Below are 24,646 nucleotides of genomic sequence, written 5' to 3'. Positions count from 1 at the left end.
GAGCATGTGCACACTCTTAAGGCAAGTAAGCTTGGACTTGAAAATAATTGACCAAGCTATAACATGAGGAACGGCTTGGGCCCCAGAGGGAAATCAATCAAGGGCTACCGTGAGGCTGTGATGTGCTTACTTTTCCTGTGGGGTGGGGAGGGTGTTTCCTGGATCATGGAGGCAAATCAATTTTGCGTTCATCCCTTTGAGTGCTGATTCTTAGGAGCAGAAGCCTCGCTTTTGGACCCTCCTCAGGCAGAGTTGATCTCTCTTTCTTCCATATTCATCCAGAGCTTTGTACATCCTTGGCTTCAGCCTTCTTGAGCCGCAAGGAAATGCAGCAGTGAGAATGAGGACCTTGGAGACTGAGAGATGTGGCTTCAGGTCCTGTCTCTGCCACTAATGAACTGTAGAACTTAAGTTGTCCTCAAGGCTTTATCAGTAGACGAGGGCTACTAATGATGCTCTCTAAGGTTTGTCGTGAGAACTAAACGTGCCAGGGAATGTAAATCCCCCAGTGAAGCATCTGGCACCTGATAGGCACGCAGTCAATAATGGGATAGCATTTCTGCTATAAGATGAGAGAGAGAAGTTGAGTCAGAGCCTCACTGTATGTAGCTTGGAAAATAGGAACAAAAATACACACCTTACTGTTGCATCAGCCACAAACAACACATGGAATGACAGACACAGCTTCACACACAGTCTTTTCCAAGGGTAAACAGAGAAGAAGTGCAGAAGTACCGGACGATGTCCCCAGTATTTCCGCCCCAGAAGCAGTGCAAAGGGAAAGTAGGTGGGTGGGAGCACACCTCGAAAAATCGGGCCCGTATGGTCTAAGTTAAAAGTGAACTCAGGAGGATGTCAATTGTCATTACTACTGTGGCTCTGAAAGTGTTGGCTAATGCAGTTTCCGTGGGAGAGAAACAGCTGTAAAAGTGAGAATAGAGGGCATTAAATTACTTTTATTTGCAGATGGTATGATTGTATACTCTTAGAACTCATGGGAATTGTCTGAAACACTGCTGAAATAAAAAAGGAAATCCAGAAAATTCCCTGGTTGCAAAATTCATATTAAAATCATTACTTTTCTTATATACCGACTACAAACAGAAAATTTAATGAAAGATATATTCCATTTACAATACCAAGAAAAAGACTTTTTTTTAAGGGAATAAGAAATATTCAGGGTTTATGTGAAAGAAACTGTAAAACTCTTCCGAGGATTATAAAAGAAGATTTAGAAAAATAGTCAGAATTGATTCTTAGATGGAAACTCTCAATATTATAAAGACGTTATAATATTAGTCTACGAAGCCTGTACCATCCAAATTAGAATCCCAATGAGATGTTTTGGGGAAAACTTTATAGAATGATATTTTTTTTTGAGGAACACGTGTACAAAATTGCTGTGATGATTCTTCAAAATGAGGGGAAAAAAAAGATAGGTTCGGTGGAACAATATCCAAAATGTAGAAAGTATTTGTCCAGAGAGATATGAATATGTCACATGGGATAAAGATGTTATTTTAGTCAGTGGGGAAACATGGATTAGTTAAACTGACTTTGCGAAAATGGAATTGACTTTTGGTTGGGGGGGGGGGGGCATGGATCCTGGAGAGTTACTTCAGTCTCAACATAAATTTGAGATCTATTAATTGCATAAATGTAAAAACTAAAACCTCAGAGATATTGTAACAAGGGCTGCAAAAGAAAAGTAACTGAATTTATAAAGAAAATATTGGTAAAACTACTTAAAAATTAAAAACTAATCTATGGAAAAACATGATAAAATGAAAAATCAAAGTAAACTGCACAAAATATTTATAATATGTACAATAGTCTTCTAAAAGTGACTAAAATCAAATATTTCAGTCATAAATTGAGTAATTATTTTACAGAAAATAAGACAAACTGGAGGCTTTATATAAATATAAAGGTGCTCAGCTTCACATGTATTAAATGGATAAAAATAAAATCAGACAGCACTTATGCCTATCAAATTGGAAAAGAAAATATATTGATAATAATAATTGCAACAAGGGTCTTGAAATATGGGCCCTCGCATATGCTTGAAGTCCAAATTTTGAAGTCAGACTTTGGAGTGTAATTTGGCCACATCTATCAGTTTTATTTTATTATTTTTTATGTTTATTTATTTTTGAAGGAGAGAGAGAGAGACAGAGAGAGAGAGAGCAGGGGAGGGGCAGAGAGAGAGGGAGACACAGAATCTGAAGCAGGCTCCAGGCTCCGAGCTGTCAGCACAGAGCCCGATGCGGGGCTCGAACCCGTGAACTGCGAGATCATGACCTGAGCCGATGCGGGCCGCTTAGCGGATTGAGGCACCCAGGCGCTCCTAACAGTTTTAAATATACACACCCTTTCACCCAACAATTCCATTACCAGAAGTTAGCCCTGGGGGCATTCTTGCAAAACTGTACCATGATATGGAATATATTTTTAAATATATTTTTAGTTAAGAAAATCAACATAAATATAGCCTATGGAATATTGGTTAAATAAAAGAAGATCTATCCAAACAAAATTATATTCAGACTTAATAAGTGTGCTACACTGGTATCTACTATTATTAATAGGTTTTCAAAATATATTCGTAAGTGACAAAAGTGACACACAGATCAGCTGCAGTGACCGATCCTTTTTATACAAATATACTACTGTGTGTGTGTGTGTCTTTTGTCATTTGCACGTTTCACTGGAAGAAGATTCTAAACAAATTTCTGTTACTGTTTATATTTCTCAAGTTACTGGGGATTGGAAGAATAAGAAACTAGCATTTAAAAAATATGCAGACTTAGTTTCTACAGCTGTTTTAGATTCATAGGAAAATCAAAAGAAAGTATAGAGATGACCCACATACCTGCTCATCCCAAACACACACAGCCTCCCCTGCCATCATCATCCCACATCAGAGTGATACATCTGTTACAATTGATAAACCAGCACTGACACATCATTATCAACCCAAGTCCATTGTTTACATTAGGATTCATCTTGGTGTTGGGTGTTCTATGGGTTTTCTGCAAATGTGTAATGACATGTATCCACAGTTACAGTATCTAACAGAATGGTTTCACCGCCATAAACATCTCTTGTACTCTGCCTATTCAGCCTTCGCTCCCCCAAAACCTGGCAATCACAGACTTTTTTATTGTCTCCCTAGTTTTACCTTTTCCAGGATGTCATATACTTGGAATCATGCAGTAGGTACTCTTTTGAAATTGGTCTCTTTCTGTTCAAATCTTCTGCTCATTTTTATTTTTTTAAATTTTTTTTAAATTTCATTTTTTAAAATTTACATCCAAATTAGTTGGCATATCGTGAAACAATGATTTCAGGAGTAGATTCCTCAGTACCCCTTACCCATTTTGCTCATCCCCCCTCCCACAACCCCTCCAGTAACCCTCAGTTTGTTCTCCATATTTATGAGTCTCTTCTGTTTTGTCCCCTTCCCTGTTTTTATATTATTTTTGTTTCCCTTCCCTTTTGTTCATCTGTTTTGTCTCTTAAAGTCCTCATATGAGTGAAGTCATATGATTTTTGTCTTTCTCTGACTGACTAATTTCACTTAGCATAATACCCTCCAGTTCCATCCACGTAGTTGCAAATTGCAAGATTTCATTCTTTTTGATTGCCGAGTTAATACTCCACTGTATATATATATACCACATTTTCTTTATCCATTCATCCATTGACGGACATTTGGGCTCTTTCCATACTTTGGCTACTGTTGATCGTGCTGCTATAAACATGGGTTGCATGTGTCCCTTCAAAACAGCACACCTGTATCCCGTGGATAAATGCCTAGTAGTCTCTTCAGCAAGTGGTGCTGGGAAAACCAGACAACAACATGCGGAAAAATGAACCTGGACCACTTTCTTACACCATACACAAAAATAAACTCAAAATGGATGAAAGACCTAAACGTAAGACAGGAAGCCATCAAAATCCTCAAGGAGAAAGCAGGCAAAAACCTCTTTGATCTTGTCTGCAGCAACTTCATACTCAACACATCTCTGGAGGAGAGGGAAACAAAAGCAAAAATGAACTACCGGGATCTCATCAAAATAAAAACTTCTGCACAGCGAAGGAAACAATCAGCAAAACTAAAAGGCAACCGACAGAATGGGAGAAGATATTTGCTAATGACGTATCAGATAAAGGGTTAGCATCCAAAATCTATAAAGAACTTATCAAACTCAACACCCAAAAAACAGATAATCCAGTGAAGAAATGGGCAAAAGACATGAATAGACACTTCTCCAAGGAAGACATCCAGATGGCCAACCGACACATGAAAAGATGCTCCACATCACTCATCATCAGGGAAATACAAATCAAAACCACAATGAGATACCACCTTACACCTGTCAATGGCCAAAATGAACAACTCAGGAAACAACAGATGCTGCTGTGGATGTGGAGAAATGGGAACCCTCTTGCACTGCTGGTGGGAATGCAAGCTGGTGCAGCCACTCTGGAAAAAAAGTGTGGAGGTTCCTCAAAAAAACAAAAATAGAACTACCCTGCTCATTTTTAAATCAGGTAGTTCATTTTTTCTTATTTTCTCATGTTTTCTTATTACGAGTCCTTGAGTATTTTGGATAATGGTCCCATCTCAGGACATCTTTTGCAAATATTGTCTCCTAGTCTGTGGCTTGTCTCCTCCTTCTTTTGACAGGATCTTTCACAGAGCATGTTTCCATTTTAATGAAGTTCAATTTACCAATGCTTCATTCAAGGCTCAAGCCTTTGATGTTGTAGCTAAAAGGTCATTACCCAACCCAAGGTCATCTAGATACTTTGCTATGTTATTTTCTAGGAGTTTCATAGCTTTGCACATTATATTTAAATCTACGATCCACTTTGGATTAGTTTTTGTGAAGAGCGTGAGGTCTGTGAATGTGTGTATGTGTGTGTGTGTGTGTGTGTGTGTGTGAACAACCACTGGAATGGTTGTTCCAGGACCATTTGTTGAGGAGACTATTCTTTTCTCCATTTAACTGCCTTTTCTCTTTCATCAAAGATCCATTTACCATATTGTGTGTCTATTTTCAGGCTCTCCATTATATTCCATTGGTCTATTTGTCAATTCTTCTACCAAAATACCCTATCTTTATTGTGGTAGCTTTAGAGTATGTTGGGGAGTGTCAGTTCCCTAACTTTCTTTTCCTCCTTCAATTGTCTCTTAGCTATTGTATTACTTTACTAGGGCCACCATAACAAAATACTACCGATCGGGTGGCTTAGACAGCAGAGTTTATTATCTCATAGTTCTGGATGCTGGAGGTCCAAGATCAAGGTGCCAGCAGGGTTAGCTTCCTCTCAGATCTCCCTCCTTGACTTACAAATGGCCAGTGTCTTGCCCCCTCTCCACATGGTCTCTTATCTGTGCATGTATATCTCTTGTGCCTCTAAGTATGTCCTCTTACAGCAAGTGACACTAATCAGACAGGATTAGGGCCAACTCCAGAGACATTATTCTAACCAAATTATCTCTTTAAAGGCCCTTAGATGAAGAGGAGATTTGGATACACTGAGATATACAAAGGATGTGTGTGCACAGAGGAAATACCATGTGAGGAGGCAGTGAGAAGGTGGCCATCTACAAGTCAAGGAATGAGGCCTCGGAAGAAACCAGTCCTGCCAATGCCTTGATCTTGGGTTTCCAGGCTCCAGAACTGTAGAGAATACATTTCTGTTGCTTAACCACCAAGTCTCTGGTGTTTTGTTGTGGCGGTCCTAGCAAATTAATACACTTGGCATCCTGCAGCCTTGCTATAATTGCTTATTATTTCCAGGACGTTTTTGTTCTGTTTTGTTTTGCTTTGTCAATTCTTTTGGACTTTCTACTTTTGTTTTGAACGTTTTCTGATTTAAAAAAAAAAAAAGTAGAAAAAATAAAGAATGTTTATATTTTAAAATAAATAATAACAGGCATCATTCTCTTCCCGAACTCTGATACAAGTGTCCTCCATATAAGATGTACCTGTTGAGGGTAGCATGCAGTTATGTCCTAGTACAGCTCATGGAGTGACACTCGGTATGCCCCCAGTAGTGTTCCATGAATGAAGTAGAGCTCAAATGGACTGCTTGCCCAGTTTTCTGAAAAGTTTTTGGGAAAAAATGATCCTTCTGGAGCTAAGGAAGAATTGCTAAGATACGCCGAAGTCAAATGAAGGAAGGATAGAAGCTAGTGCAGGAGGGCTCGTCTTTTTCCAGCTGAAGCTGGAGAGGAAGTCTTCCCACAAGCTCTGTTGTATGCCTGAAAGGCCTAGGTTGTATAGGGCGCAGAGAACGAAGGTTTCACTTTACGAGCTTGCAAGTTCACTGTTCGAATCCTCTGTTTCTCCAGCCTTCCAGTGCGTTCTTGGCCAAGGAGACATAAGCTGAGTAGTGCATGTGCCTTTAAGGTTTTGTCTGTGGTTAAAGATAAAAAGGAAAGGTGTCTGGCTCATAGAAGCAGAAGGTGATGGTGGAGGTTTAACTCACTGGATGCATTTTCTTTTTCTGTATTTGGGTGAACTGTTTCTACTACACCCAGATTGTTTGTATCCTTATGCTCAAAGGTTAATGGTTAATTGGAAAGGAGCATAGGGTTTGACACACGGTTGGTGCTCAAAATTAGGAACCGAGGTGCGAATGAATCACTTATGCCATAATCAAGGCACGCTAGGTTTGGACTTTTTATTTTTTAAGCTTTGTTCTTTTAAAGACATCTATGTGGCTTTGCTGCCTCTAGGACTGAACAAAGAAGTCTGTTTTTACAGACTGAGGAAGCAGACATCTAGTTTGTCACAGATGACTAAAATAGATGTCTGCCTTAATAAAAAGAGAAATTATTTATATGACTAAAAATAATCTAGAAGCTACAAAATTATTTCCTGGTGAGAAAAGACCTTATGAATTATTGTCAGCTTGAGTGTCTTTACTGTATCACCCCTTCCCTGCTTTTTGAGAGAGCTAGAGAGTAAAACGAATATGGCAGATTTAATGGCATTCTTTACTACTAGAGAGACAAATGATGTCCTCCGAAATACAATTCCCCGGAGTTTGACGTTAAAGCAAATTAAAAAGGAACTGTGGTGGGAACTCTTTTGGATAAAGCAAATTGTAGCCATAGAAAGACAACGCATACCTGCAGAATTCTAAAAATAAAACCATTCACTCACCCGTCACCAGATATCTAACAGTATATGTCTTCTGGCTAAATGACAAGCCCAATAGAACTCTTAAGATGTTAAGGCCTTTCCTCTGCAATCCCTTCTCTCATCCATCAGTGCAAAGTTGGTATATACTTGGAATCTATTCTCAACAAAACTGAATGCCTATGAGGTATGTCCATCGGTGCTACGTATTTCAAGAGATGCAGAGAACATCATGACAAGATGAGGCCTCATCATCCCCCAAACTTACCATGAAGTCGGTGAGTCAAATGACCTACGTTCTTTCTAATAAATGGCAGGTGCCAGGAGAAGAGCCTGTTCCCCAGGGTTTTGTGAGATCCTCTGGTGGGATGCGGTGAGAAAATACTACATTTCTATGGGTATTTGTTTGCATCTAATGTTTTGACATTTCTATTTTGTGTTTATTTTATAAATATGAATGTTATATCAATGTACTAACTAAGGTTGGCGATTTATAATAAACATGAATTGGGGGTATGGGAGTATTTTGTGTATGGGGCGGGGGTTGATTTGCTGTAGAGCTGCATGTTAAAATCATTCGGGACACCACTGGTCACAACCATCACTGCTTATTATTTGCACTGTCTTAACAAAAATCATCAGTGTGTAGCAATGGGCCCAGGACAGCGTGGCCTTATAGTAGGTGTGTACATAGAGGGTGAGCCTTCTAGAAAGAGGTCATTGAGGCTTCTTTCCAGATATCAGATAAACAACCACAAAATCAGGTACCTACAGTCAAAATTCCATCCGGTAACATCGAGATTACATGCAAAGCAAAACAGAGACATTATCTTTCTTGCCGTTTAAGCTGGCAACTGAATGTCCCCTGCCTTCTCGCATTTACTCACTCAGCGCTTTTTCACCCCAAACTGCAGGAAGCTGCTGGTGGGTCGATGATGTTTTGCTTGGGGCTTTTGTGACTTTGATGCCAACTACATGATTCCAAATGCCCGTGTTAATAAGACATACGTTTTGCAACAGAGACTGGGAATTTTAGATATCGACAGAAATGCTCTCCGACTCATGCATGAAATTCCGTCAAAAAAATGCCATGAGCAGCAGCTTTGTGTGTGTGTGTGGGGGGAGGATACATTCGGCATTTGCCAAACTGTTATCAGCAATGTAAAGGGAATACAGTCACCGATCTAGTTTAAAATAGTTTATAAAAGATGCACCTTTTTTTCATTAAACATTTTTTACTTATTTATTTATTTTTGAGAGAAAGAGCACAAGGAAGGGAGGGGCAGAGAGAGAGGGAGACACAGAATCCGAAGCAGGCGCCAGGCTCCGAGCTGTCAGCACAGAGCCCGACGCGGGGCTCGAACTCACGGACGGTGAGATCGTGACCTGAGCCAAAGTTGGTGCTTAACCGACTGAGCCACCCAGGCGCCACAAGCCTGCTCTTTCCAAGCATATAATTAAATCATGTCATGAATTGTGTTATTTTATATAGCAACATGTGTGTCTATGGCATCATGTACAGGCATTCACACAGGCATACCTACAACTAATAGATGGCAATAATAGACGATACACTATAACATCTGAGGTTTTAATTGTATAAATGGAAATGAGATTAGGTGCATAAAAATAATTTTTAATATTCCTTTAAGAAATCAGTAAAGTTCAGGGGCACCTGGGTGGCTCAGTTGGTTGAGCGGCTGACTTCGGCTCAGGTCATGATCTCGCAGTCCGTGAGTTCGAGCCCCGCGTCGGGCTCTGTGCTGATAGCTCAGAGCCTGGAGCCCATTTCAGATTCTGTGTCTCCTTCTCTCTGACCCTCCCCCATTCATGTTCTGTCTCTCTCTGTCTCAAAAATAAATAAACATTAAAAAAAATTTAAGGAAATCAGTAAAGTTCATATGGCAAGAACACCCATACATATGAAGTAGAATTGATTCTGTTTTTATTTCTTTACTCTCTTCAGTTTTCGTTATGGTAAAATACATCTAACAAATATTCTACCATTGTGTTTATGTGTCCAGTTTAGAATCCATCTTCTAAAATTATTTTTATTTTAGTAGGCTTAGTGTTGACATAAAGAAGTGACAAAAATGTATATCAGAATCTAGTCTGAAGGAGATTTTTCTCATCAATAATAATATTTTTCCAGAATTAGGGAAGCTTTACATGGGACCTAAAGGTAACAAAGATGTAAAGAACAACAGGAAAGACTCTCCTATAGATAGAGCCATTTTGTTGTTGTCGTCCTTTGGAGGGGTTTGCAGACTTGCAAAACAGAAGTGATCGGACAAGAAACAGAAGGACTCAGTCAATAAAATAACAAAAACAACCACAATTACAAAAAATATTGACCTGCCGCCCTCTCCTTCCAGCAAGCTTGACATCCCAAACATTGTAAACTTTTGCAAAACAAAACAACCCCGTCAGGAATAAATACAATCAATCCATGTGCGGTGTATAAGGAATGCTCTTTTATATGTGTGAATGTTCGCTGGCCATTTCTTTAAATTTAATGACTTTTTTGTCTCATTCTTTCTTGTTCTTAAACCTAGTCTTTAGATTCACTGATGAAGAGCTGGAAAAAACACAGGGAAGTAGGCAGTTCAATCAAACTACCAGTTTTCTTTGAAAGTTGGTTCCCAGGTAGTTGTTTATCTCAGAGATTAACATGTTAACTTTGGATGTGTGACAGTAGCTTTTATCTGCATGGTGATCAAACTAAAGTAATATACACAGAAAAAAGCAGTTGTACTCCAAGCACAGACTTCAAAGTGTCCTCTGCTCGTGTCTTTTACTGCATCGAGTGCTCATTTCCTTTTTCAACCACAGACCAACTGAGCAGAGCACCATTTGGTAAGGTACCTTAAGGCCTAATGTTAAAACACAGAAAAGAAAAACTCATAATATTCTAAGCACTGGGTATGCAGTTTGGGAATTATTCACACTAATTGCTTCCTTCTCTCTTTCATCCTGAAGACGCACTCTGACCCAGAGATGTAACTCAAAACAGCCTCCCCTGCTACCCATTAGTCTCTACCCCAATTATTTCTTTCTGGACAACCAAGCATCCAGAACATGGAGACTTAAAATTCCATCTGTTTATTTAGTTTGTGATTCTATAGTTTGGCAGTTAGGGCTGGGCTCAGCTGAGTGGTTCTTGTATGGCTTGACTGGGCACATCCAATCTTTGCTGGGCTTGCTTATGCATGCATTGTCAGTGAGTGGGTCCAGCGATACAGAATGGCCTCAGCTGAGAAGATTGAGTTGTTTGGTACCTTCTTCCATGGGGTCTCTAATCCTTCAGCAGGCTCGTCTAGGCTTGTTCACATGATGGTTGCAGAGTTCCAATCGCAGCCAAGAGGGAAAACTACAAAAAACAAGGTCTCCTCAATTTCCCCCCTCTCGTTGCATTGGCCAAAGCAAGCCACCCACCATACCCAGAGTAAGATGGCAAGGAGAGGGAAGCCTGCTTGTAAAGTGCCGGGAAACAGGAAGCAAGAACAAATTAATCATTATGGTAATGAATGGATGAAGAAGCTTCGTTGCATGAACTTAAGAGAGAAGACAGAAAACAAACACTGTAACTTGGTGTCTGAACATTTCAGTGGAAACCAAAGATGTAGCCCCCTCAAAGAGAAAAGTCCGGTTTAAAGAAGACTCACAGAAGCATTATAGGGAAATTAGAGATAAATAGCTCTTATTTCCCACATGAAAAAATGATAAGCCAGATTTTATGCATTAGAATCTCAAGTAGCAATTTTTAAATTCTGAATCTGGATTTTAGTAACGAGAAGCAAATGATAAAACAACATTGATAGGGGATCCTCAGTTTTTAATAAAATCTGAAATTGCAACTGTGTTTATAATGTTTATTATAATTTACTAGACTGTTACAAGAAAACATCCTTACATTTAATTTTAACATTAGCAATTCTGAGTCATGACACATTATTATTATTATTACTGTTATTCTTGCTTTCACAAGAGGAAACCGAGGTTCAAAAAATCTATTAGTCTGCAAATCATATAGGGAAGTAAACAGAGCTCAGCAGCTGCTGTTTTGACTTTTTTTAGTATTTCAAACTGAAAGAATGTTTTCAGGCTGTAGATAAATACCAAGTGATCTGTTCTGAATTTATCCCAAATCACAATTTAGAATTAATTCTGTCTTATAATTTCAGTATCAATAATCAGCTGAGGACAATTTGGTTTTCAATTTTCAACAAAGAGTAAGTCACTTATTTTCAATTCTCTTCAACTTTAGGGGCTTTGATTTCTTCTTTTCTCATCCCCCCCTTTTTTTAATTTGAGAGTTGCTTTTTGGGTTTGTTTGTTTGTTTGCTTGCTTGCTTGCTTTTAAGTAGGCTTCATGCCCAGCACAGAGCCCAACACAGGGCTTGAACTCATGAACCCAAGAGCTGAGGTCGAGTCAGATGCTTAACTGACTGAGCCACGCAGGCACACCATTGAAAGTGGTTTTGACGGATGATGAAACTTACGAGGCAATTTTCTTATCACGTGACAATAGAAGCTTCTATTTCTTCCAACATTAATAAGTCAAAATACATACTTGCCTTCCATATTCATTTAATTATATGTTATAATTATGCTGAGGCAGCCAATGTACTTTGACTCTTAATTCAGTGCTCTTTTTATTATGGCATGTTTAGCTTGTATTTAAAGTTCATTCAACCAACAATAATCAATCTTTTAATAAATATTGACAACCAACATGGAGGTTGCAACATATATACAGAGTAAGGCTGAATCTTTCCCTTCTTCAGGCTCTGTTAACATTATCTTCATGAACCCATCACTTCATTTCATTTTAGTATTAATTGTGTGTGTGCTCTTCCCTTTGCAAGGAAAGAAGTTTGCTCTGTTTATTTTGGGGGCAGGGCCTAGCATTGTGCTGTAGCAGGTATTAGATGGAATCTGCTTGAAATGAATCTTCATCTTCCATAACTGCCCAACAATGCTGATTAAACTCAGATTGACTGATACTGTTATTAATCATCAGACCCCCATGCAGTCCTTTTCAGGATACAAGACCCACCGAGGCAGAGAAATAGAATTACTTTGGAATTACTTTCAATGGTAAATATTAGGCAGGTGCCTTAATCCCCCCAAATTATTGCTGTTTTTCAAGGGTAAAATTTAAATGAATAAACACTTCATCGTGAATAATCCATCTTTGATGATTAGAGTTCAATAAACTTTATCTGGAAAGGTTCAACCACATGAGGATGGGTCACCGGCCATTTCTCATGGACTAAGTCGGGCTGCTGCAGACCCTTGCATGTTGTCCCTTAAATTTAGAGAAACAGAAACGGAGGTGGAGAAATACCAAATATACGTTCATGAGTGAACACCATCAACTCTGAGGATCTCCAGCTTGAAGTTTACGTGAAGTAGAAAAGTTGAGAAGACAAAGAAAAGTGATGACAAGGAAGGAAAAGTGGTGGGAAGGAGCCAGAAGTGCGAAAAGCCGTAAAGCTATAAACAAGACCAGCACCCGGAGAGCCTCTGGTGCATCCCCGCCATAGAGATGGGACGTTTCCCCACAAGCTGGCCCCCCACAATCAGAGACGGCAGTTTTCTTTCAGCTGTCCTCCGTGCTGCCCCAGGCTCGTGGTCCATCAAGGTGGACCGTCCATCCCCAGGGTTCGGAACCCAAGTCTGTCCATAAGAGCCAGAAGAATTGGTAAAAGGCAGTGCTGAAATGCAGAATGGCTGAGGCTCCCTCTCAGAAGGTGGCCCAGATGACCAGCCCAACAGATTGGCAACTGGGCCAAGGTAGACTGTAGCTGGGTGGGTGCTGGCTGGATCCTCTCTTCTGGAAGTGGAATGGAGCACGGGGCCCACCAGCAGACATGGTTTCCTGGTCTGGCTCTATTGAACCTAGAGACAGGCTGGCCATGGGTTCAGGCATTATTGACCATATGATGGACAATAGTATTTTCTTTCTCAGGAAAGAAAAAAAAATTCCACTTTGAAAGGAATCACTATTCATGAGACAGAAATCTGGAGGAGGAAGATTGGTTGGAAGTCCACTTGGCAACTTATTTTCTCAGCTGTAGCACAAAGGGCAAGTGCTTCCTCATTCCCTCACATGGAGCTCAATTGCTTCAAAGGGGTTTTTGCCTCCTAAAACACCAAAGGCACTTTAAAAAATTATTTGAGATGCAGCACACATAGAGGAAAAAAATGTATAAAATGTAAAAGCAGATTAATGAATTGCTATATTTCAAACACCCATGGATCATGACCCAGGTCAAGACATGGAACACTTCCTGTGCCCCAGAAACCATCTCAGCGTCCTTTGTAATCGCTCTTCTGTCCTCTAAATTGCCTCTTTGAGAATTGGCCCATGTCCCCCAAAGAAAGCCAGCCCCCACAGTCTAAACTGTTAATTCCTCACTCTCGTACATGAGCGTTCCGATGTGTCCCAGCTGATGTGCTTTGGTCCGGGTTTGAAGTTGTCTGCCATGGGAAAGTCATTCCAAATGATCTAGTTGGCGCTCTGTTACTTCGGTGAAACCCACTCAAGTCTCTTCCAGATTTGAATTCATTTCGCATCTCGTGCTGATTCTCCCTCTCAAGATGATCCAGGTGTCTCTCTGACACCTGTTCTGCTCAGCCAACATCAGTAACACATATTTTAATCCACGGCAGGGCTTTCCGTTACCCGGAGAAGAGAAAATTGATGTCCAAAGAGATGGGGAAAGTGTCTGTTTTCGAAGGAACTCATCTTTCCTGATTAGTATGGACCTCCTGACACTGTGAAAATCAATCAGAATTTGAAAAGTGAGATCACAGTGCTGGAATAATTTCGATGGCATTTTCCTTCTAGCCCCATCCGTGGCTCTGTGGAAACATCCAAAGGTACAGTCAGGCATATCCAGAATCTTTTTGTATTCCGGTTCTTACCCAGAGGAGGACTGTGTAGAATGAACAACGAAGGGATTTGGGTCGCAGGGGGTTCTCCCGGGTAAGGCTCGGAGTGACCTTCTGTTTATTTTGTGAAAGAAATAAAAGGGAGTGCTTCTTAGTGTAACTGCCACCATAACTACACTTAACGGGGTTTATAAAACTGTACATTTCTTCCGAGTAGGCTGCTGAAACTCTGTGGAGTTACCACAGGCCGAGCTTCCCTACAATCTTTCTTCAGCTTCCCTAAAAACTTAATACTGAACCTCAGATAACACACAGGTAATAGGCTCCAGCTTCTTCCTGAAACCTTCCTGAAAGGAGAGAACATGAGTTCCAATCCGAAAGAACTTTCCACTGCATTTTTTCTTTTTTCATGTGCCAGATCCTTTCTTAGGTAGTGGGGAAATAGTAGTGAGCAAGAGAGTCCCAGGACTCTGGCCCACACAAGCGTACAATCACCGCAGAGCAAGACAAAGAGCCCCTCTGATACCCCAGTTTGGGCACAGGCTCCAGAGCCTGCTTTTCCTGCCCAACAATCCCTCTGGACACCGTGACTCCAGCATTAGGTCAATCAGCCCCAACCTGGCGAAAACCACTCCATTCATTGTTGGCTTTTCTCAGAGAGATGTCTGGGAAGGGCTAAGAAACTGCTTCCTCCACTGCAATTTTGAGGGGAAAAGATAAGGAACCAAAGAGGGATAAAAGGGCCTTTACAATTCCGATATACATGGTGTCTCTCTTTGTCCATTTTGCATCGGGTATCTTATTTTTATTGGCTTCGTGAGGGGGTGGCGAGGGGGGACATCAGTTCCACCTGACCTAGAGATGGGCTGGGGATGAATTCAGGCATCATTAAAACAATTTTTTTAATTTTTATTTTTTGTATATGCATAAGCCCTTTTAATAATTTATTTTCACCGTTTAAAACATTAAAGTATACTTTACATGCAGTAAAATCTACTCTTTTTAGTATGTAATGACGAGCGGGTTTTTTTTGGACATATGACATATTTAACATGTAAATGTTAAACAACACAGTATTGTACAAGCAACAGGCCAAAAAAGAAATCAAATGGCAAGTCGAAATATGTCTCAAAACAAAAGAAAAAGGAAATACAATATTCCCAAGCCTATGGGATTGCAGCAAAAACAGATGTGATATTTATGCTGTAAATGCTTGTATTACAAGAAAAATTTCAAGTCAACAACATTACACTACAAGGAACTAGAAAAAGAAGGAGCTTAGCTCCAATTTAGTAGAGGAAGGAAATAATAAAGAAAAATTAAAAATAAATGAAATGGGAACCAGCATAAATAATAACATAACGTTGAAAGTAATGACCAGTTAAAAAAAATGGCAATGCTTTAACTACATTAACTAAGGGGGAAAAAAAGAAGACTCAAAAACCAAAATGAGAAATGGAAGAGAAAACAATACAACAGGTAACCCCAGAAATACATAGTGTGAGAACAGATTACTATAAACAATTACATGCTAACAAATCAGATAACTTAGAAAAGAAAAACAGATAAAGCCTAAAAACACACAAATTGCCAACGTTGAGTTATGAGTCTTGAATCCAGGAAATAGGAAATCTTAGACCAGTAAAAAGAATGCAGGTTGAATTAGGAATCAAAAATATCCCAGCACAGAAAACCCAAGACCACATGGCTTCCTTGGTGAATTCTACCAAACCTTTGTAAAAATCTTACAAATAATGCAGTGGAGGGAATACTTGCAGAATCACTCTGAGGCCAGTATTACCCCGATACCAAAGCAGGATAAAAACAATAGAACGACAGCAACGAAAAAAGTCTAATTTGTCTGATAGAAGTATTGCCACTCTGGCTTTCTTCAGACATCCAGGTACACGATAAATGTTTCTCTGTCCCCTCACTTTCAATCTGCAGGTGTCTTTAGGTCTAAAACGAGTCTCTTGTAGGCAGCAAAGAGATGGGTCTTAGTTTTTTATCCATTCTGACACCTTATGCCTTTTCCTTAGAGCTTTTAGTCCATTTACATTCAAAGTAATTATTGATAAATATGTATTTATTGCCATTTTATTCTTTGTTTTGTCATTGTTTCTGGAGATTTACTCTGATCCTTTTTTGTCTTTGTCACTTAAGGTCTCCTCTTTGCACTCAAAGAGTCCCCTTTAATATTTCCTGTGGGGCTGGCTTAGTGGTCACAAACTCCTTTAGTTTTTGTTTGTCTTGGAAACTCTTTATTATTCCTTCTATTCTGAAAGGTGGCCCTGCTAGATAGAGTATTCTTGGCTGCAGATTTTTCCCATTCAACACTTTGAATATATCATAGCACTCCCTTCTGACTGGCGAAGTTTCTGTTAAAAATCTCCAGCTAGGCTTGTGGGTTTTCCCTTGTAAGTTAAGGATTTATTTTGCCTTGCTGCTTTAAAGATCCTCATTTATCACTATTTTTTGCATATTTAACGGTAATATATCTTGGTATTGGCCTGCTTTTGTTGATTCTGATGGGAGTTCTCTGTGCCTCTTGCATCTGGATGTTTGTCTCCTTCCCTAGATTAGGGAATTTTCTTTGCTATTGTTTCCTGAAATAAATTTTCTGCCTCCTTGTTTCTCTCTTCTTTTCCGGGACTTCCATAATATCAATGTTTTTACATTTGATGGAGTCACCGAGTTCCCCAAGTCTATTCTCATGGTGCATAATTCTTTCTTTCTTTTGTTCAGCTTCGTTATTCTCCATTATTTTCTCCTCTAAGTCACTAATTTGTTCCTCTACTTCTTCCAGCCTGCTGTTCATTGCATCAAGCCTATTTCCAATCTCATTTATTGCATTCTTCATTGCTGGCTGGTTCTTTTTTAACTGTTTTATCTACGTGGTAAGGCTCCCACTGATGTCTTCTATTCTTTTTTCAAGCCCAGGGAGTACCCTTATGATTGTTGCTTTAAATTCTCCATCAGGCATGTTACTCACATCTGTTTCACTTAGATCGCTGGCCATGACCTTATCCTAGTCTTTTGTTTGGGATAAATTCCTCCGTCTTGGCATTCTGTCTAAGTCTGTGCCTTCTTCTTTGTTCTCGAAAAGCTGGTTATGTCATCTGCTCCTGAAAGTAATGGCCTTCCGAGGAAGAGGTCATATAGTGCCCAAGGCCTGACACTTCAGGGAGTATCTGCAGTGTGTGCTGAACAGCCGTGCTGTTGTGTTTTGGCTGCTCCATCCCTCAGGTCAGTCATTGGCAGAGGCTCTCCTTGCCTGGCCGGATTGTGATGAACTTTAACTAAGTGTGCTCTGGTCTGCTTGTAAAATGAGACCTGACACCACCTCCCCCAGAACTGAGGCCTTGCAGCACTCTCTGTTTGGGAGGGATAGTGTGGGCATGGGTTTGTGCTGGTCTTTTGGGTGAAGAGCCTGTTGCACTGAGACTGAGGCAAGCTTACTGAAAGGGCAGGCCTGCCAGAACTCAAGGGTGTGGGGCTTGGTATAAGAAATTTAGGCAGCCGGCGTTGGTGCTGAACTGCTTCCCACAGGTGGTTCTGGGTTTATGCTAAGAGATAGGGAGGGAAATATTGCTGGCCAGCTCTTTTGCTCCCAGAGAGACTTCTCCATGAATGCTACCTCTCAGGGTCCTGCTCCAAGAAGAGCAAATAATCTCTCCACTTTGTGCCCGAGGCATTTTTCATATCACTGCTTCCACGCTGTCTGCCTCTGGGTTATTTGTCTGACTTCTCTCCAGAAACAGGGCAGTGCCCTCTGAACTCTCTCCCAGCCAAGTCCACTGACCTTTAAAACTGCAGGCTTTGAGACCTGCTGGTTGCAAGAACTCGCAAAATCCAGCCTCTTTTGTTTTCCAGGCCAGTGGTTTTCAGGAAAACATTCTCCTTATACATTCCCCTATGTGCTCCTCTCTCTCTCGTCTTTCTCTGTGACTGTGGCTCCCTCTCCTCCATAGCACCCGTGATCCATTTTTTTCCTTAAACCATGTCTCCCCACTTCCTACCTTCTCTCCCTTTATTTGTGGGTTCTGTCAGTCTTCAGGTTGATTTCTGGAGTATTTAGGATTATTTAATAATTATCTAGTTGTGTTTGTGGAATGAAGCAAGCCTAGGGTCCTCCTAGTCTATTGCTATCTTCCCATTTCACATCATCTTTCCTTAGATTCAAAACCAAGCCTAGCTTCCTTCTAAAATTCTCCCTTAGAGTCCCATCACTCCTCATTCAAGCCCTTCACCCTAAAATGGATAATGTCACCTTCTTCCTCAGAAAAAATAACATGAGCAAAATTACATTTTAGTGGACTCAATATACACAACACAAAGTCTGGACAAAGAGGGTGGTTGAGGGGACTGCAGTATGGAGACTTGGCTATAGTTCACACCAATGGGCCAAGGCACCATAGTAATGGGGAGCAACCAAGACTGCCTTGAGGTAGGGCAGGAAGAAGGGATTGTGGAAACCATGTATCTTATAACTTGTATATCCATTTTGTTTTCTCCTCCTATGGATCTGATTTGGAAAATTTAAATGCCTCATTTTTTATGTATGCAAGTATATTATTTTGTACAATCTGTGACTCACCTCAAGAATTTTAAAATTAATTACCATATACATGAATAGTCACAAAACCAGGCTCCAGTGGATAGTAGGGATGGACTAGAAACAACAACAACAACAACTGGAAGACGACGTAAAGTCTAAAAAGGGCGAGGAGGGAAAATTAGGCAATCGTAAGGTTTGTGGGTGTCCTTGGTACCTGAACTGCAGTCCTGTCGTAGCTGAGGAGAGAGAGGAACTCGTGCTCACACAGGATATGAAGGAGAACACTAACCCACATAAAGAAATCTGCAACATGCAAGGCTTGCAGGGGAAATAACATGGTGGATTTGGGGCACTTCCCACCATAGGAAGTAGAAATAGGCAGGAGAGCTTTTCTTGAGAGCTGGGTAAGGGAGGACCCGATGTCATACTTGTACAGAACGAGGACTACGGAGCTATAAAAGGGAGTGAAACATGTTTGCGCTGAAGTAATGGTTCCCTTTTCACAACCCAGTGGGGAAAGGGCCCCAGGGACCCGATGGGGTGAAGGAGCCACATCTGTATGGGTAGTTCCAGGGCCGCCATTTGTCTGGAGACTGAGGTTTGAGTGACAACAGCAGCTGAAGACATTTAAGTTGTTGACAGCACCCAAGAGGAGTATAAAAGTGGTGATAAAGTGGACCCAAGATAAAAAACATGGCTGTAAAGTGGACCCAAGATAGAAAACATGGCCAAGAAATACCAGAGATACCAAGAAAAGGAACTTACAAAAAGAGGGTAACAGTATCCTAAGGTGTTTGGTTAAAATGAGTTGTTCAACATGGAAATTTCGTCAAATTTTTAATATGGTTGAAAAGTTCATGTCTTCCAGGCATATGCTCTAGAGATTGGAATTAAGCAGTATGTGGGATAATTAACATTTTGTATGTTTTTAATCACTCGCTCCTATTTATAGAGGTTTTTCCTTTTCCTTTTTAACTCTGTGTTCATTTGCAGTGAGCCATCACTATGTAGTGTTTTATGGTATAAAGTAGAATAATCTAAATATCTATCGATAAAGAGTTGAGTATAATGATAAGTGAAATAAGTCAGAGAAAGACAAATACCATATGATTTCATTCCTATGTGGTATTTAAGACCCAAAACAAGTGAACGAAGAGAAGAGAGAGAGAGAGAGAGAGAGCAAGAAATAGATTCTTAATTACAGAGAACAAATTGATGGTTACCAGAGCGTTTGGAGATGAATGAAATACGTGATGAGGAGTAAGGAGTGCACTTGTTGTGATGAGCACTGGATGATGTGTGGGATTGTTGAATCACTATATTGTACACCTGAAGCTAAAAAATGGTGTATGTTTAAAGAAAATTAGTTGGAAGAAACTAAATGTCTACGCATTTGTAGATGTGTATATGAATGACCATAGTTCATAAAGTAGTAAGAATGGTGAGAACTTGTATTTATACACACACAAATATCATCTATTTGTGTCCGAGCCATACTCACGTTAGAAATAAACACACATGCCCCATAGATAAACATATACATTGAGAGGTCAGTAAGTATGAATATGTAGATATAAATAAATATATACATATAGATACAGAGAATTTTGATGCTTACATTTTATTCAACATCTCAGGATATGTGCCAATATTTAGAATATAGTTGTCTTTGGTAAGTAATATGATATGTCCTTTTGTAGTCTCATATTACTCTCAGCTGTATTTTCTCTTTATTAAGTTACTCAGCGCATCAGGCTTTTATTTAAATATAACAAAGTTACTTTAAAATATTTTTTTTATGAGCACTGGGTGTTGTACGGAAACCAATTTGACAATAAACTATATTAAAAACTATACGAAAAAAAGAAAATAAAATACCTTTTTTAAAAGTTTGTTTTGAGGCGGGGGAAGGGTAGCGAGAGAGGGAGAGAGAGAATCTCAAGCAGCCTCCACCGTCAGGGCAGAGCCCGACTGGGGGCTCAATCCCACCAACTGAGACACCATGACCAGAACAGAAGTTGGGAGTCAGACACTTAACCGACTGAGCCACCCAGGCGCCCCTAAAATCCTTTTAAAGTAATAGATGCCCGTGACATACGTTAAAATAGTGATTGGTAATTGCTTTTTCCCCCCTCCCCCCCTCAACACTTCAGTTCCAATTTGTGGAAGTCACAAGTGTGACAGGTTCCGTATGGTTCTGAGAATTTTCTAAACACGTCTAAGAATGTGTGTGTATTTTTGTGTGCATAAACACACAATACAAATATATATAATAAGAATATGTTTCTTACATGGATCATTACACCAAGAGCATATGTCCTGTAGCCAGACTGACTGTGAATCCTGGCTCCCTCATTCTGTGTGATGGAGGGGACTTTTGTCAACTTCTCTGGGCCCCATTTTCCTCATCGGTAAAGTGGGACGGGGAACAGTAACTACCTCAGGAGCGTGTTGTGAGGATAAAAGGAATTAATATAATCTACTTTGGACCCTATTTATCGCATGCTAGGCCTTTAGTAAATATTGGTCCTTAATATTATTAGAAACAACCCACGAGAGTCTGTACCCTGTGCTTTGCCAAGAGTGTCTACACCTAAACTTTTAGCTTTCACTGAACTAACACTAATGTGGGGCGTACAATTTGAAAACCACCTTCAGGCTGGGATGGGGTATGATCAGGGGCTGGTCAAGAAATCGTAGCCTGATTACAGAGCAAACTTGTCTCCCTGCCTATGTCACTTTATTCAGTACAGCCTAAAATTGGGGATAAAGGAGAGGGTGAGGGTCTTGATTCAAGATGGGGTATATTTGGGCATGTGTATGAAAAGAAAGGGACTGAGTGGGAGCAAGAATGAACAGCAAGTGAGCGAGCCAGAGGCAGAGTGAGAAAGTAGTGGTGACAAGGACAGATAATACCCTAGTTAACGAGATGTACTGGGGAAAGTTCGCTGGGTGGGAAACCAGAATGTTCAGGCCCCCGTTTCACTTACTGTCTACCAGAGGGAAGAGGATACAATTGCAGTATAATGCAGGATGTGATCGATTCGGTAGGAGGTACATAAATGGTGTCGTTGGAACACAGCTGAGGGAGAATTAATGTTTTGCTTATGGGGTAATAAGAGGGGCAGGGGATCATGGGTTGTATTTTGGGTGGCCTTTGAGTGCAGAGGGTGATTAGAACGGTCTCTCAAGCTAAAGTTCTGCCTCGAATATGTGCTCTTACTCATCCCTTCCATAAATATCTACTGACCATTGACTGTGACAGATACTTTTCTAGGTCTCAGGGGGGAAATACAACAGGCAAAAGGCCCATTCCCATGGAGCTTCCATTATCTTCGGGAAAAAGAGACAACGAACAAGATTTCAAAACCCTGAAAATGTGGTATATTTGTATACTCTGATGTGAAATGCTCACGAGGAAAAGGGATAAAGTCAGGAAGAGGGAGAAGGTGTTGGTAGGTGAGGCAGGAGCATCCTTCGGTGTCTCCTTTCGATCCTCTCGTGTTGGGTGATCAGAACATGTTCCTCAGAAATGTAGATTGCAGATGCCTCTTCTTGATCACGGCACCGACCTGAAACAGAGAGATGTGTAATTTCTTGTAGAGAATGTAGCCCTGTGCTGTGTGAGTTAACAGAACCGGTTTTGAAAGGTAGTCGTTCTCTCAATGACTATCAGCCTACTAACATAGGGGGTCTTGAACTGCAACTTGGAACTCTCTTAACTCGGAGCTACAGACTGTTAAAGATGGGAGGAATGCCCCCCGTGACCTGACTCAACCTTCTATTTCAGAGCGGTTTGTGGGGTTAAGTGGCTTGCTCAAGGGGACACGGAGACTTGGTGTAGACCTGATGTGCAAATCTGGATTGGCTGCCTGCTAGTCCCCTTCTGATTCCATTAAACCAACTTTTCGCTTTGCCTTGGGCAGACCACAGGCCTCGGAAAGAGGGAGCATGACCTTGAAGAATGAGGACTTGATGGGGAGTCAGGAGAGAGCGTTTAACAAGGGATCACCTTGCGTCAGGCACAATTTTAAGATTTCCACTCCTATTGTCTTATTTTGTCTTCATAAACAACACTGAAGCAAGGTTTTATGATGCTAAACTTTTTCAATTATTTACAAATGAAAACATGACATATACTAATTTAGGACTCATGATGCCCATACTCAACTCCATATCCTTCCCACCCACCACCTCCCCCCAAAAAACCCTACTGTCTTGAACCTGATATTTCTTTTTTTATTTAAAAAAAAATTTTTTTAATGTTTATTTATTTTTGAGACAGAGAGAGACAGAGCATGAATGGGGGAGGGGCAGAGAGAGAGGGAGACACAGAATCGGAAGCAGGCTCCAGGCTCTGAGCCATCAGCCCAGAGCCTGACGCGCGGCTCGAACTCACGAACCGTGAGATCGTAACCTGAGCTGAAGTCGGACGCTCAACCGACTGAGCCACCCAGGCGCCCCAGAACCTGATATTTCTTTAGCCCTTGTATCATTTTATATTATGACATTTTATAAGTATCTTTTAAAACAGTGAATAACATTACCTTTCAATTTTCAAAATTGTATAGCAATCTTACTCTAAAGGTAGGATTCTGCAATGTATTTTTCACTCACAAAACATTTTTCAGATTTATCCAAGTCCATACATGAATTCTATTTCCTTTCTTTATTTTTTAAGCAGAGCTTTACTTTTTAGAGCACTTCTGGGCTTACAGAAAAATTGGGCAGAAAGCACAGAGTTCCTATTTATATACCGTGCCCTCACATGCACCCAGACTCCCTCACACTCAACATAGTGTACCAGAGTGGTGCATTTGTTCCAATGGATGAACCAATATTAATACATTATTATTAACTGAAGTCCATCGTTTACATTAGATCAACTCTTTGTGTTGTCAGTTTTATGGGTTTTGACGAATGCCTGATGTCCCGTATCCGCCATCACGGTATCAGCGGAATAGTTTCACTGCCATAACAACCCTGTGCTGGACCTATTCATCTTTCCCTCCCTCCTCCCAAACTCATGGCCACCACTGATCTTTTTATAGTTTTGCATAGTTTTCCCTTTTCCGGAATGTCATAGAGTCAGAATTATGTATTATGTAGCCTTTTCATACTGGCTTCTTTCACTCAGGTTCCTTTATGTCTTTTCATGGCTTGACAGCTCATTTCTTGTTAGCACTGAATAATATTCCATTATCTGGGTGTACTACAATTTATTTATCCATTCACTTACTGAAGGACATCTTGGAGGCTTCCAAGCTTTGTCAATTATGGATAAATCTGCTATAAACATCCATGTGCGGATTTTTGCGTAGACATAAGTTTTCAACATCTTTGGGTAAATACTAAAGAGTACGATTGCTGGATTATATATTAAGAGTATGTTGAGTTTTGAAAGAAACTGCCAAACTGTCTTGCAAAGTGGCTACACCATATTTCGCTTGTTTTAATCATGATTTGGAGTTCTATTATTTGAATATTTCAAGATTTATCTATTCTCATACAGATGGGCAATTAGGTGGTATCCAGTCTAATTTTGTCTTTTGCTATAATTTCCTTTAGCAAATTACAAGTTTTTCTAAGTTATGGGCCTAGGTGTGGAATTTCTGGGTTGTCAATAATGTACAATATCTCCAATATTATCAGATACTTTCAAAGTGATCTCCGAAGACATTGTACGGATTGACACTCCTGAAATAAAGTGATTTATAAGAGATACATATTCAGTCATTCAGATGACCAAGATATGTTTCTCAGATATGTTTAGTCTTCATCCACAGTTCCTGAAAACACCTGAGCCGTAAAGGTGAAATGGATGTCTGATTATCAATGAAGGTGACTTTTGGATTCCACTCAAGAGTAGGGTCTGGTTGCCAAGAGAACCAACCATATTATTAAGGGTTGACACGTTCAGTCTTCCTCCCCCACCGCCCACCCCCACTAACCTCTGGAGAGGGGAGAGGAGCTGGAGGTTGAATTAGCCAATGGCCAATGAATTAGTCAATCATGACCATGTAATGAA

This window comes from Panthera leo, chromosome C2, assembly GCF_018350215.1.
Source record: "Panthera leo isolate Ple1 chromosome C2, P.leo_Ple1_pat1.1, whole genome shotgun sequence".
NCBI classification, from domain to species: Eukaryota; Metazoa; Chordata; class Mammalia; order Carnivora; family Felidae; genus Panthera; species Panthera leo.
The sequence above is the reverse complement of the archived record's forward strand: the minus strand, read 5'-3'. Positions refer to the sequence as shown.